This window comes from Vicia villosa, linkage group LG3 (genome assembly GCF_029867415.1).
Source record: "Vicia villosa cultivar HV-30 ecotype Madison, WI linkage group LG3, Vvil1.0, whole genome shotgun sequence".
Lineage (NCBI taxonomy): Eukaryota > Viridiplantae > Streptophyta > Magnoliopsida > Fabales > Fabaceae > Vicia > Vicia villosa.
The window spans coordinates 214,436,284-214,446,539 of record NC_081182.1 but is presented as its reverse complement, the minus strand read 5'-3'; the positions used below and the strand labels follow the sequence as shown (position 1 = coordinate 214,446,539).

The window sequence follows — 10,256 nt, the reverse complement described above, 5'->3', positions numbered from 1 at the left end:
TAATCATCTTTGAAATCATGCACCAAATTTGAACTTCCTTTTATCAAATGATGTTGGACGAAGCTGGACATAAATATGACCTAAGATTATAGGTCATGCCTTGAAGTGAAAGCTCTTGTGGACCACTTGTTGACCAAAATTTTAACTTTGGGAACCAAAACTCTAATTTAGAATGTAACACATAAAGTTCTACCAATTGACTCACACATGATTTGGTTCCATAAATTGAAACATACGATAAAGTGTTATAATTGACCCGCATAGGAACTAGTATAATAGAGTGCAATTAATTCAAACAGAAATCTAACTCATTGAAGATCAAGTTTGTTTCTCAGGAAATTAGCACCGAAGTGCAGGTGATTCACATAGAATATAGCATAATATAGTGGAGGGTGTCCAACTAACATAGAATCACAAACATGGGAAATCAAGCATTTCACATGAAGAACACTCAAGAAAACCTCAAATTCCCCAACACGTATTTTTTTCTTATTATTGTTATTGCTCATTGGGAGTTTCCTTTGTGATTATGTACCCACCTATGATTATTTAATTTCCTCCTTTTATTAAAGGACGAGGAAGAGGATGATGACGAGACTCGTAGATGTGGCAACATTTTAGGGGCTTTTGTTTGGTTATTGACAATCCTAAGTTCTTCCATTAACTTGTAGCACCCTATAATTTTATCTTGCAAAACATTCGAAACGTGATTATTAGCAAATTAAATACTACAATTAGTCAAACTCATCATAATTTAAAACAGGCATTTACTTTTCTTAGCCCCTCACACCATGTCTCTGCATGCTCTGGATGAACGAGAGACCAATTAGGAATTTTGTTTGCTGCATAAAGAATAGCCGATGCAGCAATGCACGATGGCCAATATGCAAGAAAGTTTGCCTCTACAAAAATATATTTCCAATTTGAAAAGAAAAAAGTTAGTATTTAAATCATTTTGTTGGCACAAGTAATTCTTCCCAACCATCATAACTACTTGTTAGTTGAGATTTCATATCTTTAAATGGCTACATGAATCTAAAAAATGGTAGTGTGTTAAAACAGAAACACTAAGGTAAGCTTCTGTACAACCACATTGTGTTATTTAATACTGAAATATGGCTTAAATAGTTTACAAAATGAAAACTGAAATAGAAAAAATAACTGCAGAAAAACAGGAACAAAACGTGGAGAGAAAGACTGGAACAAACTCCTACTAACCCATTTAAATAGAACGTGCTCAGCACTTCCTAAAAACAACAGGTTAATTTAAACCACTAACAGAAATCCTAAATTGTAACTAGTACACTAACATATCAGATCCAACAATTCCTCCCTTTAAAATGAAAATGCTAATCAAGCATCCAGTTTAATCTTCTCGAGCTTGTATCCCAAGCAAGCTTCTTAGCTTAACAAGTGTCTCCAATTTTACTGGTTTAGTCATGATATCTACCACATGTTCTTCAGTCCCACAAAACACTAGTTTCACAACTTCTTGACTTATAAGATCGCGTAAATAATGATACCTCACATATATATGTTTTGTCCTCTTATGCATCACTGGGTTTTTTGAGAGTTTAACGGAGGAACTATTATCGCTCAGGATCTCGAAGCACTAACAAAGCTTGGTACTGAACTGTTGAAGAATTCCTTTCACCCAAACACAGTTGCAAGCACGGGATGTTGCAGCTACATACTCGGCTTTGGTCGAGGATAAAGTGACTATAGCTTGATTTTGTGAACTCTGACACACAACTGCTTTACTTAATAGAAATACATATCCTGACGTGTTCTTCCCGCCGTCTATATCCCCGGCATAATCGCTATCAGAATATACTTTTGGTATTGAGTCAGATTCCTGCTTATAGAAGAGACCAAAATCCAGAGTGCCCCTTAAGTGCCTTAAAGCCCTCTCAGCAATCTGCATATGCTCTTCTCTAGGTTTGGCCATGAAACGAGATATTAAACATACCACATACATCATATCAGGTCTGCTGACTGTTAAATACATAAGGCATCCCACGAGTTTCTTGTATGTTGTAGCATCCACATCTTTGCCTTCTCCTTCATTTGAGAGTTTGGTCCCTGGTACTACCGGATTTTTGATAGGATTGCAGCTCCACATTTTGAATCTTTCAAGCACTTCCTTAGCATACTTCTTCTGACATAGATGGATTCCCTTTGAGCTTTGATGTACTTCAACACCAAGAAAGAAACTTATCCTCCCCAGATCAGTCATCTTGAATTCTTGTTTCATTGATTGCTTAAACTCTCCACACATCACATCATCATTTCCAACAAAAATTAAATCATCTACATAAAGGCTTGCCGTAAGAAAATTTTCTCCAACACTCTTGCTGAATAAAGTGTGATCATGGTTGCTTTTCTCAAGCCCCTTAAGTCTGAAATAACTCTCAATTCGACTAAACTATGCTCTAGGAGCCTGTTTTAGGTTGTAAAGAGCTTTGTTAAGTCGATAAACTTTGTATTCCTCACCTTTCTTGACAAATCCTTCTAGTTGATCCAGATACACAACTTCCTTTAGCTCCCCGTATAAGAAAACACTCTTTACGTCCAAAGGATACATTGTCCATCCTTTTTGGGCAGCAATAGCGAGAATAATTCTTATAGTGTCCCTTTGAGCAACTGGAGCAAAAACTTCATCATAATCAATCCCTTCTTTTAAGCATATCCTTTTACAACCAGCCTCGCCTTGTATTTATCGACCTGTCCATCCTCATTTAGTTTTGTTTTGAAAACCCATTTGACCCCTATAGTTTTTTGTCGAGCCAATAGAACCACAAGCTCCCAAGTATTATTCTTCTCGATAGCTTGTAATTCACGCTTCATTGCCTCCATCCATTTTTCTTCTTTGGCAGCTTCTACAAAATTTGGAGGATCATTATGAGAAGAAAACAACACCATACATGCACCTATTTCTTCATCCGAAAATTCTGCTCCACTCTCATAGTCATGCATCCATGCGGGTCTTCTTCTGTTTCTTCTTTGTGGCACTTACGGATCATTTAAATTTCCAAAATTTGGTGCATCCGAATTTTCAAAATCTGGCTCACCCGTTGCACGTTGTTTTTCATAGTCAACCTCCATCTCTTCTTCGTGTTCTCCCTCATTTATTATTCCTTCATTATTCTATACTAGAATATTAGATTTTGACTCAGTTTCCGCTATTTTACAATCCCATTTGCCTTCCTCTTCGAATATATAGCATCTCGATTGATGATTATTTTATCTTATATTGGATCAAATAGTTGATACGCCTTTGATTCCTCACTGATCCCGAACAAAATGCACTTGTGACTTTTATTATCAAGTTTTATCATATGTTGTTCAAGAATGTGTACATGATCAATGCAACCAAACACCCTAAAATGATCAACACTTGGTTTAACCCCACGCCAATACTCGTCTGGCACCATGCCATTTACAGCACTTGTGAGACTTCTATTTAGCACATGTGATGTCCATCTTGCAGCTTCAGGCCAAAATTTCTTTGGCAATTCTTTCTTCGTGAGCAAGCATCGAACCATATTCATTATGGTGCGATTTCTTCTTTCAGCTACTCCATTTTGTTGTGGAGTGTAGGCAACGGTTAATTGTCATCTAATCCCATGTTCCTTGCAAAATTGGTTGAAGGAGTTTGAGGTGAATTCTCATCCCCTATCTGTCCTTAAACAACATATATACTTTCCTACTTCTTTGTTGACAAAATTTTTGAACCTTTTAAACATGTCAAAAGTTCCACTTTTTTTTGTAAGAAAGTATATCCAAGTCTTGCAGGAAAAGTCATCAATAAGAACTAACATGTACCTTTTACCACTATGAGATGTAGGGGATATTGTAACACCCCGTATTTTCCATTTTAATTTAATTAAGATTTAAATTAATTATTTGAATTATTTAGTATTTTAATTGACTTAAACAGAAAAATTGAGAAATAACATAATTGGGCCAGAGTTGTAGTTAGTAAAGAGGGGGTGTCAATTGTTGTGCCTTTTACTAAAGTTGGTCTATTTTTCATAAAAGACGGAAATAGAGGAAATTGGAAAAATAGAAGAGAAAGAGCATTTTTGGAGAAAAGAAAAGAACGTGAAAGAGCTGAAGAGCATAGGAAGGGGAAGAACCAAACCAAACTCTAAGGTAAGGGAGGACTCTTCCGATTAATCTCTTTTATCGATTTATGATAGTAAGATTGAATTGTATGTTGTTTGATTCGATTGAGATATGTTTGGTTTTGGGGATTTTTGGGGTTTTGGGAAGATTTAATGAATTGGAATGATGGTGATTGCATATGGTGTTAATTTGTTTCTTAAACATGTTAATGTTGTGTTATAACATGAATTCTGCTGCTGTTTTTGTGTTTGAACCACTTGGGTACAAATTTAGTGGAAATAGAAATGGTTAGATGTTGTCAAAACTGTGTTTTTAGGGCTGCAGGTACGAGGTAACCGGTTATCAGGGTGTGGTAACCGATTACCTGAGGTTACGTCAACGAAGAATTGTTATTCGTTGTGAAGTAACTGGTTACTCGGATAAGGTAACTGGTTACCACTGTTTGAAAATGTGTTATTGTTGTTGTCTGGGAGGCAGTAACCGGTTACTGAGATAGGGTAACCAGTTATCGTTGTTACGAATAGAATTTTGGGAGTAACCGGTTACCGCTGTTCGTTTTTTTAAAATAAAGTATTTTATAAAATCCATATCTTTTAAACCGTTTATCCGTTTTGAGTACTATTTTAAGCATCATGAAGCTAATAAAATGTTCTATAATACTAAATGATGTGTTGGAATAGTAATCGATTTTATTTTAAATGCCTCGATTTAAGGTCTTGGTATTGTGTTGTGCATTGTGTGCATAAATGATTAATGTAACAATGTGGAAGTGTTGTGACAATATGTTTATGATGAAATATTGTGTCTGGTTGAACTGTATAATGTAATCATTTGGATTGTGTAGGAGTGTTAATACATTATCCATGATTGTTGTTCAGTGTTGAAATATGAAGAAGATTGTTCATATTGTTTGTGTTGATGATTAGCATGCTATAAGTGATGCATGCATACATAATTATATTTGTGGCAGTATCCTGGTGGTGATGGATCAACGGTAGCTGATTCCCACTGTGTGGAATTGGTGATCGGAGGTAGACGTATCCTTGATGACGGTGGATCGGTGAGATGGGTTAATCCCATGGGTTGGTACCACATGCATGTAGTTGAATTACATTAGACTGTATGTATGATTATAACATGAATGGAAGAGGTTCAATGTTATAATGTGGTGTGATGGATTTAATTGGTGTGTTTGATGTATTAATTGTTGAATACCTAAATATATTCAATTGGGTGAATAATATACATGATATCTTGTTGTTTGTGGATTTATAACATTGATTAATTGAGAATGAGACTCACCCTTACTGTTGATATTTTTCAGATTAAGAAGTAGTGGCTTGTGCTTGGTGAGGATAACTCGTAGAGTTACTTCGTTTTAGTTTGGTTGTGTCAGTGTCATGCTCTGGTCTTGTAACACTAGGGAACGCTTATTTTAGAGTTGTTTGATGAATTGTTTTCCTATGTTGGAATAATGTTTGGTGGTTTTAAATCGGTGATTTTGATGTGAATCCGATTGTTTTATGTTATTCAGTTTTGAAGTATTTTATGTTGTGTTAAAATAATTGCTGAATAATATGGTTTGATCTTTTCCCCTAATGCATGACATGGTTAATGTTTTAAATATTTCGGAGTTGTAATGCCCTTTTTATATTTACTCTGAATTTTATTTGATATTCCGCGGGGTATTAGAAGGGTGTTGCAGATATAGGACCACATAAATCTGCATGAACTAGTTGGAGTTGTTCTGAGGCTCTCCACTTGCTCCTTTTTTATATAATCTCTTAATGTTGCTTCCCAATATTACAAACTTCACATACCCCGTATGCAATTTTGAGTTGTGGTAACCCATTGACCATTCCTTTATACCGCATGGTGGGAATGGCTTTGTTGTTTAAATGCCCATAGCGCTTGTACCAAAGGTTTACAACTTCCCCTCCTTTTACCTTCTTGCACTTGCTCGAGAGAGGTTTCCTAAGTGCCAACACAATCACAGTCATTTTAGTGTTCATGATTAGGCCTCTTTGAGGGTCGTGAACTTTGCACATCCTTCCTTTAATACGAATGTCTACTCCCTTCTCTTGTAGTTATCCAATGCTTAAAAGGTTGCTAAATAATTTTGGAACAAAGAAAACATCATATATCAATTAAGTTATGCCATCAACTTCAAATCATATACTTCCTTTTCCCATAACAGCCAACTTTGAGTTATTTCCCAATTTTACAGTGTGCCTGAAGCTGTCATTTATTTCACAAAACCAGCCTTTGTTACCTGTCATGTGGTTTGAACAACCAGAATCAAGAAACCAAACTCCCTTGTGTCCATCACCTTCAACTTGTGCTAGTGTCATCAGCAATAACTCTTTAATATCATCAAATTCAACATAGTTTGCTTCCCTTATCATACTTGGACACTCATATTGGAAGTGTCCCAGCTTGTAACACCTGAAGCATTCAATAGTAGCCTTGTCATAACCTGTCTTGGTTCTTCCTCTCCCTCTTGAGCTGCTACTTCCTCCTCTTAGAGAGTTTCTCCTTCCTCTACCACGCCCAAAGTAGGAATCATGCTCTACCTTTAGAACCTAGTCTTCACTTTTCTTATGGCACACCTTCTGCTCGTGTACGAGTAACAAGATCTATAGCTCATCAACCGTAAGTTGGGTTATGTCCTTAGATACTTCAATCGAACACACAACAAAGTTGAAGTTCTCTGTTAATGATCGAAGTATCTTTTCGACGATTTTAACATCTACCATATCTTCTCCATAATTTCTCATATCATTTGCGATAACCATTACTTTATCAGTGAAAGATTCTCCCACCTTCATCTCCAACGTTTCGAAAGTCCTTTGAAACACCTGCAGTTGGGCACGCTTCACTTTTGCACTTCCCTAGTACGTGATTTTCATTGACTCCCACAATTGTTTTCCAGTCTCCTTCTACGTGATGGTCTTCAAAATGGACTTGTAATGGCCTGGAACAAATAGTTTTTTGTTTTCAGGTCTTTGAGTTTTACTTCATCCACTTCCTTTTGCCGAGCTGTCGTCAACACTTCATTTTTTGTCAGGTGCTTGGTAACCATATTGGATCACACAAGTATTCTTTTGAAAGCATCAAGTTCTCCATGACCAAACTCCAATGATCATAATCCCCATCAAATTTGGGAACACATGGGGCAGTGAAATTTCATGATTCAGCTGCCATTACTCTCACTAATGTTTTCACTCCTCAAACTTTTCAGTGTTTAATCACTCAACCAGGTCCCCTTGCGAGAACTCTGATACCAAATGTTAAAACAAAAACACTAAGCCAAGCTTATGTAAAATCACATTGTGTTATTTAATACTGCAACATGGCTTAGATAGCCTGCAAAATGAAAACTGAAATAGAAAAAATAAGTGCAGAAAAATAGGAACATAACATGGAGAGAAACATTGAAACAAACTCCTACTAACCACCAAAATAGAATGTGCTCAGCACTTCCTAAAAATACCGGGTTAATTTAAACCACTAACAGAAATCCTAAATTATAGCTAGTACACTAACACATAAGATCCAACAAGCGGTGCAATTTTTTGTTTATGTATCTTCGATTTCTATTTATGCATAAATTTTACGTATGAAATGCATAAAAGTTAAATAAAAAAATCTACCTTGGATATGAGATAAGATAATTTATGTAGCTCGTGAAATAAGGAATCCAACATAATTTCCAGTTGAATCTAACTTGCACGCAAAGAGACTGAGGAAGCTAAATGGGGTAATTGATCTTAGCCTCCAATCCAAGACACTTAGAACAAGTAGCTCCATTCTTCTAATTGTTACGGGTTCAAATATATATTTGTAACCCTCTACCTGAATTAAATTATTCTATTTAATTGACTAATAATTTTTATTTAATGAAGAATGTACTAAGAATATGACTCTATACATAAATATATACCTTTTATTTTTGACAACACATAAAAATCTATACCCGAAGGTCCAATAGAGAAGGGACTAGATTTTCCTCCATCTTGGCAGCTAGAGACAAGGAAGCAACTGATATAAGTTGCACTGACGACCCATTTGACTGCAGTAAGCATATTTAGTTTATCTTTTTCTTTAATTTTATATTAAATTATGACATTGGACTTCTTAGAACTCACATAAAATGGTCGGGAATTCAAAAACCGATCCATGTAGTTGACGGCGAGATAGGCAGTGAGCGGTTGAAAATTATAATAAGTCTGCATCTACATCCACCATACGAAAATCCAATTCAAATGAGAAAGAGAAAAAGATAAAAAAAATATATTGTAACATAATGAAAATGAAAGTTCGATAGTGAAAAAATGGTTAGATTCTGAGTGTTTACCTTTAAGATCCATGCAATGGATTCTTCCTGAGTTTGCCATAATGTAACTTAGAGAAATAGTCAAATCCGAGGACGAATTTACTTTCGTCTTTGATTAATTCACTGATGAACTCTTCCTCCAATGGTAGAAACAAATAAACACTAGAGAAGCATTCCATCGGTGAATCTCCGGACAAGATGTTGGTGGTTTCCTCATTGCACAGGAGGTCATCATCGTGGAAGAAATTGGAGTTGGAAAAAGACATTGTAAGTGAAGTCAATTTGTTCTAATGACATGATTTTAAATGAAATCGTCTGTCGACAGGGACATACCTATGTATTAAAGAGTGGAGGCATGATCCCCACTATAATTTTGAAACATATTTAGTAATACTATCTATCGTATTAATTAATTACTATTTTATTTGTTTGTATTTCAATGTTTAGCGTTCTTTTGTACATTACACGATAAAGAGCTATTATGTGTTGAGAGATTTTTTATCCCATCTTTATGATATTATTTTTTGGAATTAAAAAAGAATTAAAGCTCTATTATTATAATAGTAACTTCATTATATTAAAAACTTTAAAAATCATTTTGATATCCATTTATATATGATATATTATATAATCAGAATGATTTGATAAATTATATAATCAGAATGATTTTTAAATTTTTTAATATAACGAAGTTACTATTATTTATAGAGCTTTAATTCTTTTTTAATTCCAAAAAACAATATCATAAAAATGAAATAAAAAATTGCTAGTTTTTTATTGTGTAATGTGCAGAAGAACACTAAACATTGAAATACAAACTAATACAATAGTAATTAATTAATAAAATAAATAATACTCCTTACTAAATATGTTTTACAATTATACTGGGGGCTCATGCCTCCACTCTTTAATACTTAGGTTCATCTCTGCCGACGACCGATCTCATATAAAATCATGCTATTAGAATGAATTGATTGCACTTACAATGTCTCTTTCCAACTCCAATTTCTTCAACGATGATGAACTCATATACAGTGAGAAAACCTCCAACATCTTGTCCGAAGATTTACCGATGAAATGCTTCTCTGATGTTGATTTGTCTCTACCATCAAAAGAAGAGTTCGTCGATGGATGAATCAAATACAAAAGTAAATTCATCCTCGAATTTAACTATTTCTCTAAGTTAAATTCTTGCAAACTCGATCCATTTGCTAGAGAAGATTTCGTTGCACGAATTCTAAAGGTAAACACTCTGGATCTAAGTGTTTTTTCACTATCGAATATTCATATTTATTATGTTACATTTTTTATTTATCACTCTTTCTTAATTGAATTGGATTGCAGTCTGATGGATGTTGGTGCAAGCTTATTATATTTTCAACCGCTCACTGCCTATCTGGTAGTCAACTACATGGATCGGTTCTTGAATTCTCGACCATTGTTTGCGAGTTCTAAGATTGGAAACATACCATTTTTATTAAAGCTTATTGTCATTATTTAATAATGTGAAATTAAATTTAAAATAGTTTTGCATTAATCCTAATCAATAATTAATAAATTATCATATAAATATTTTTATTTTTATTTTTATTAATTTTAGATATTTATATTTATTTATCACTAATTTGAATATAGATAGCGGATATCATTTATTTCACATCATTACAGGAAATTTAGTAAAATTGATGATTTTAATCTATTATCTATCTATTACTAAGAAATTGACCAAACTGTCAAAATTAACCTTCTCACTAAAAAATTTTACACCAGAAATTGGACAAAATAGTAACTA

The 10,256-nt window shown here is 34.4% G+C and overlaps 1 pseudogene; it reads right to left on the bottom strand.

Annotated features, from left to right (window-relative positions):
- Positions 1–505: 505 nt before the first annotated feature.
- LOC131657347 (cyclin-D1-1-like) lies at positions 506–8,730 on the bottom strand (annotated as a pseudogene).
- Between the last annotated feature and the right edge of the window lie 1,526 nt (positions 8,731–10,256).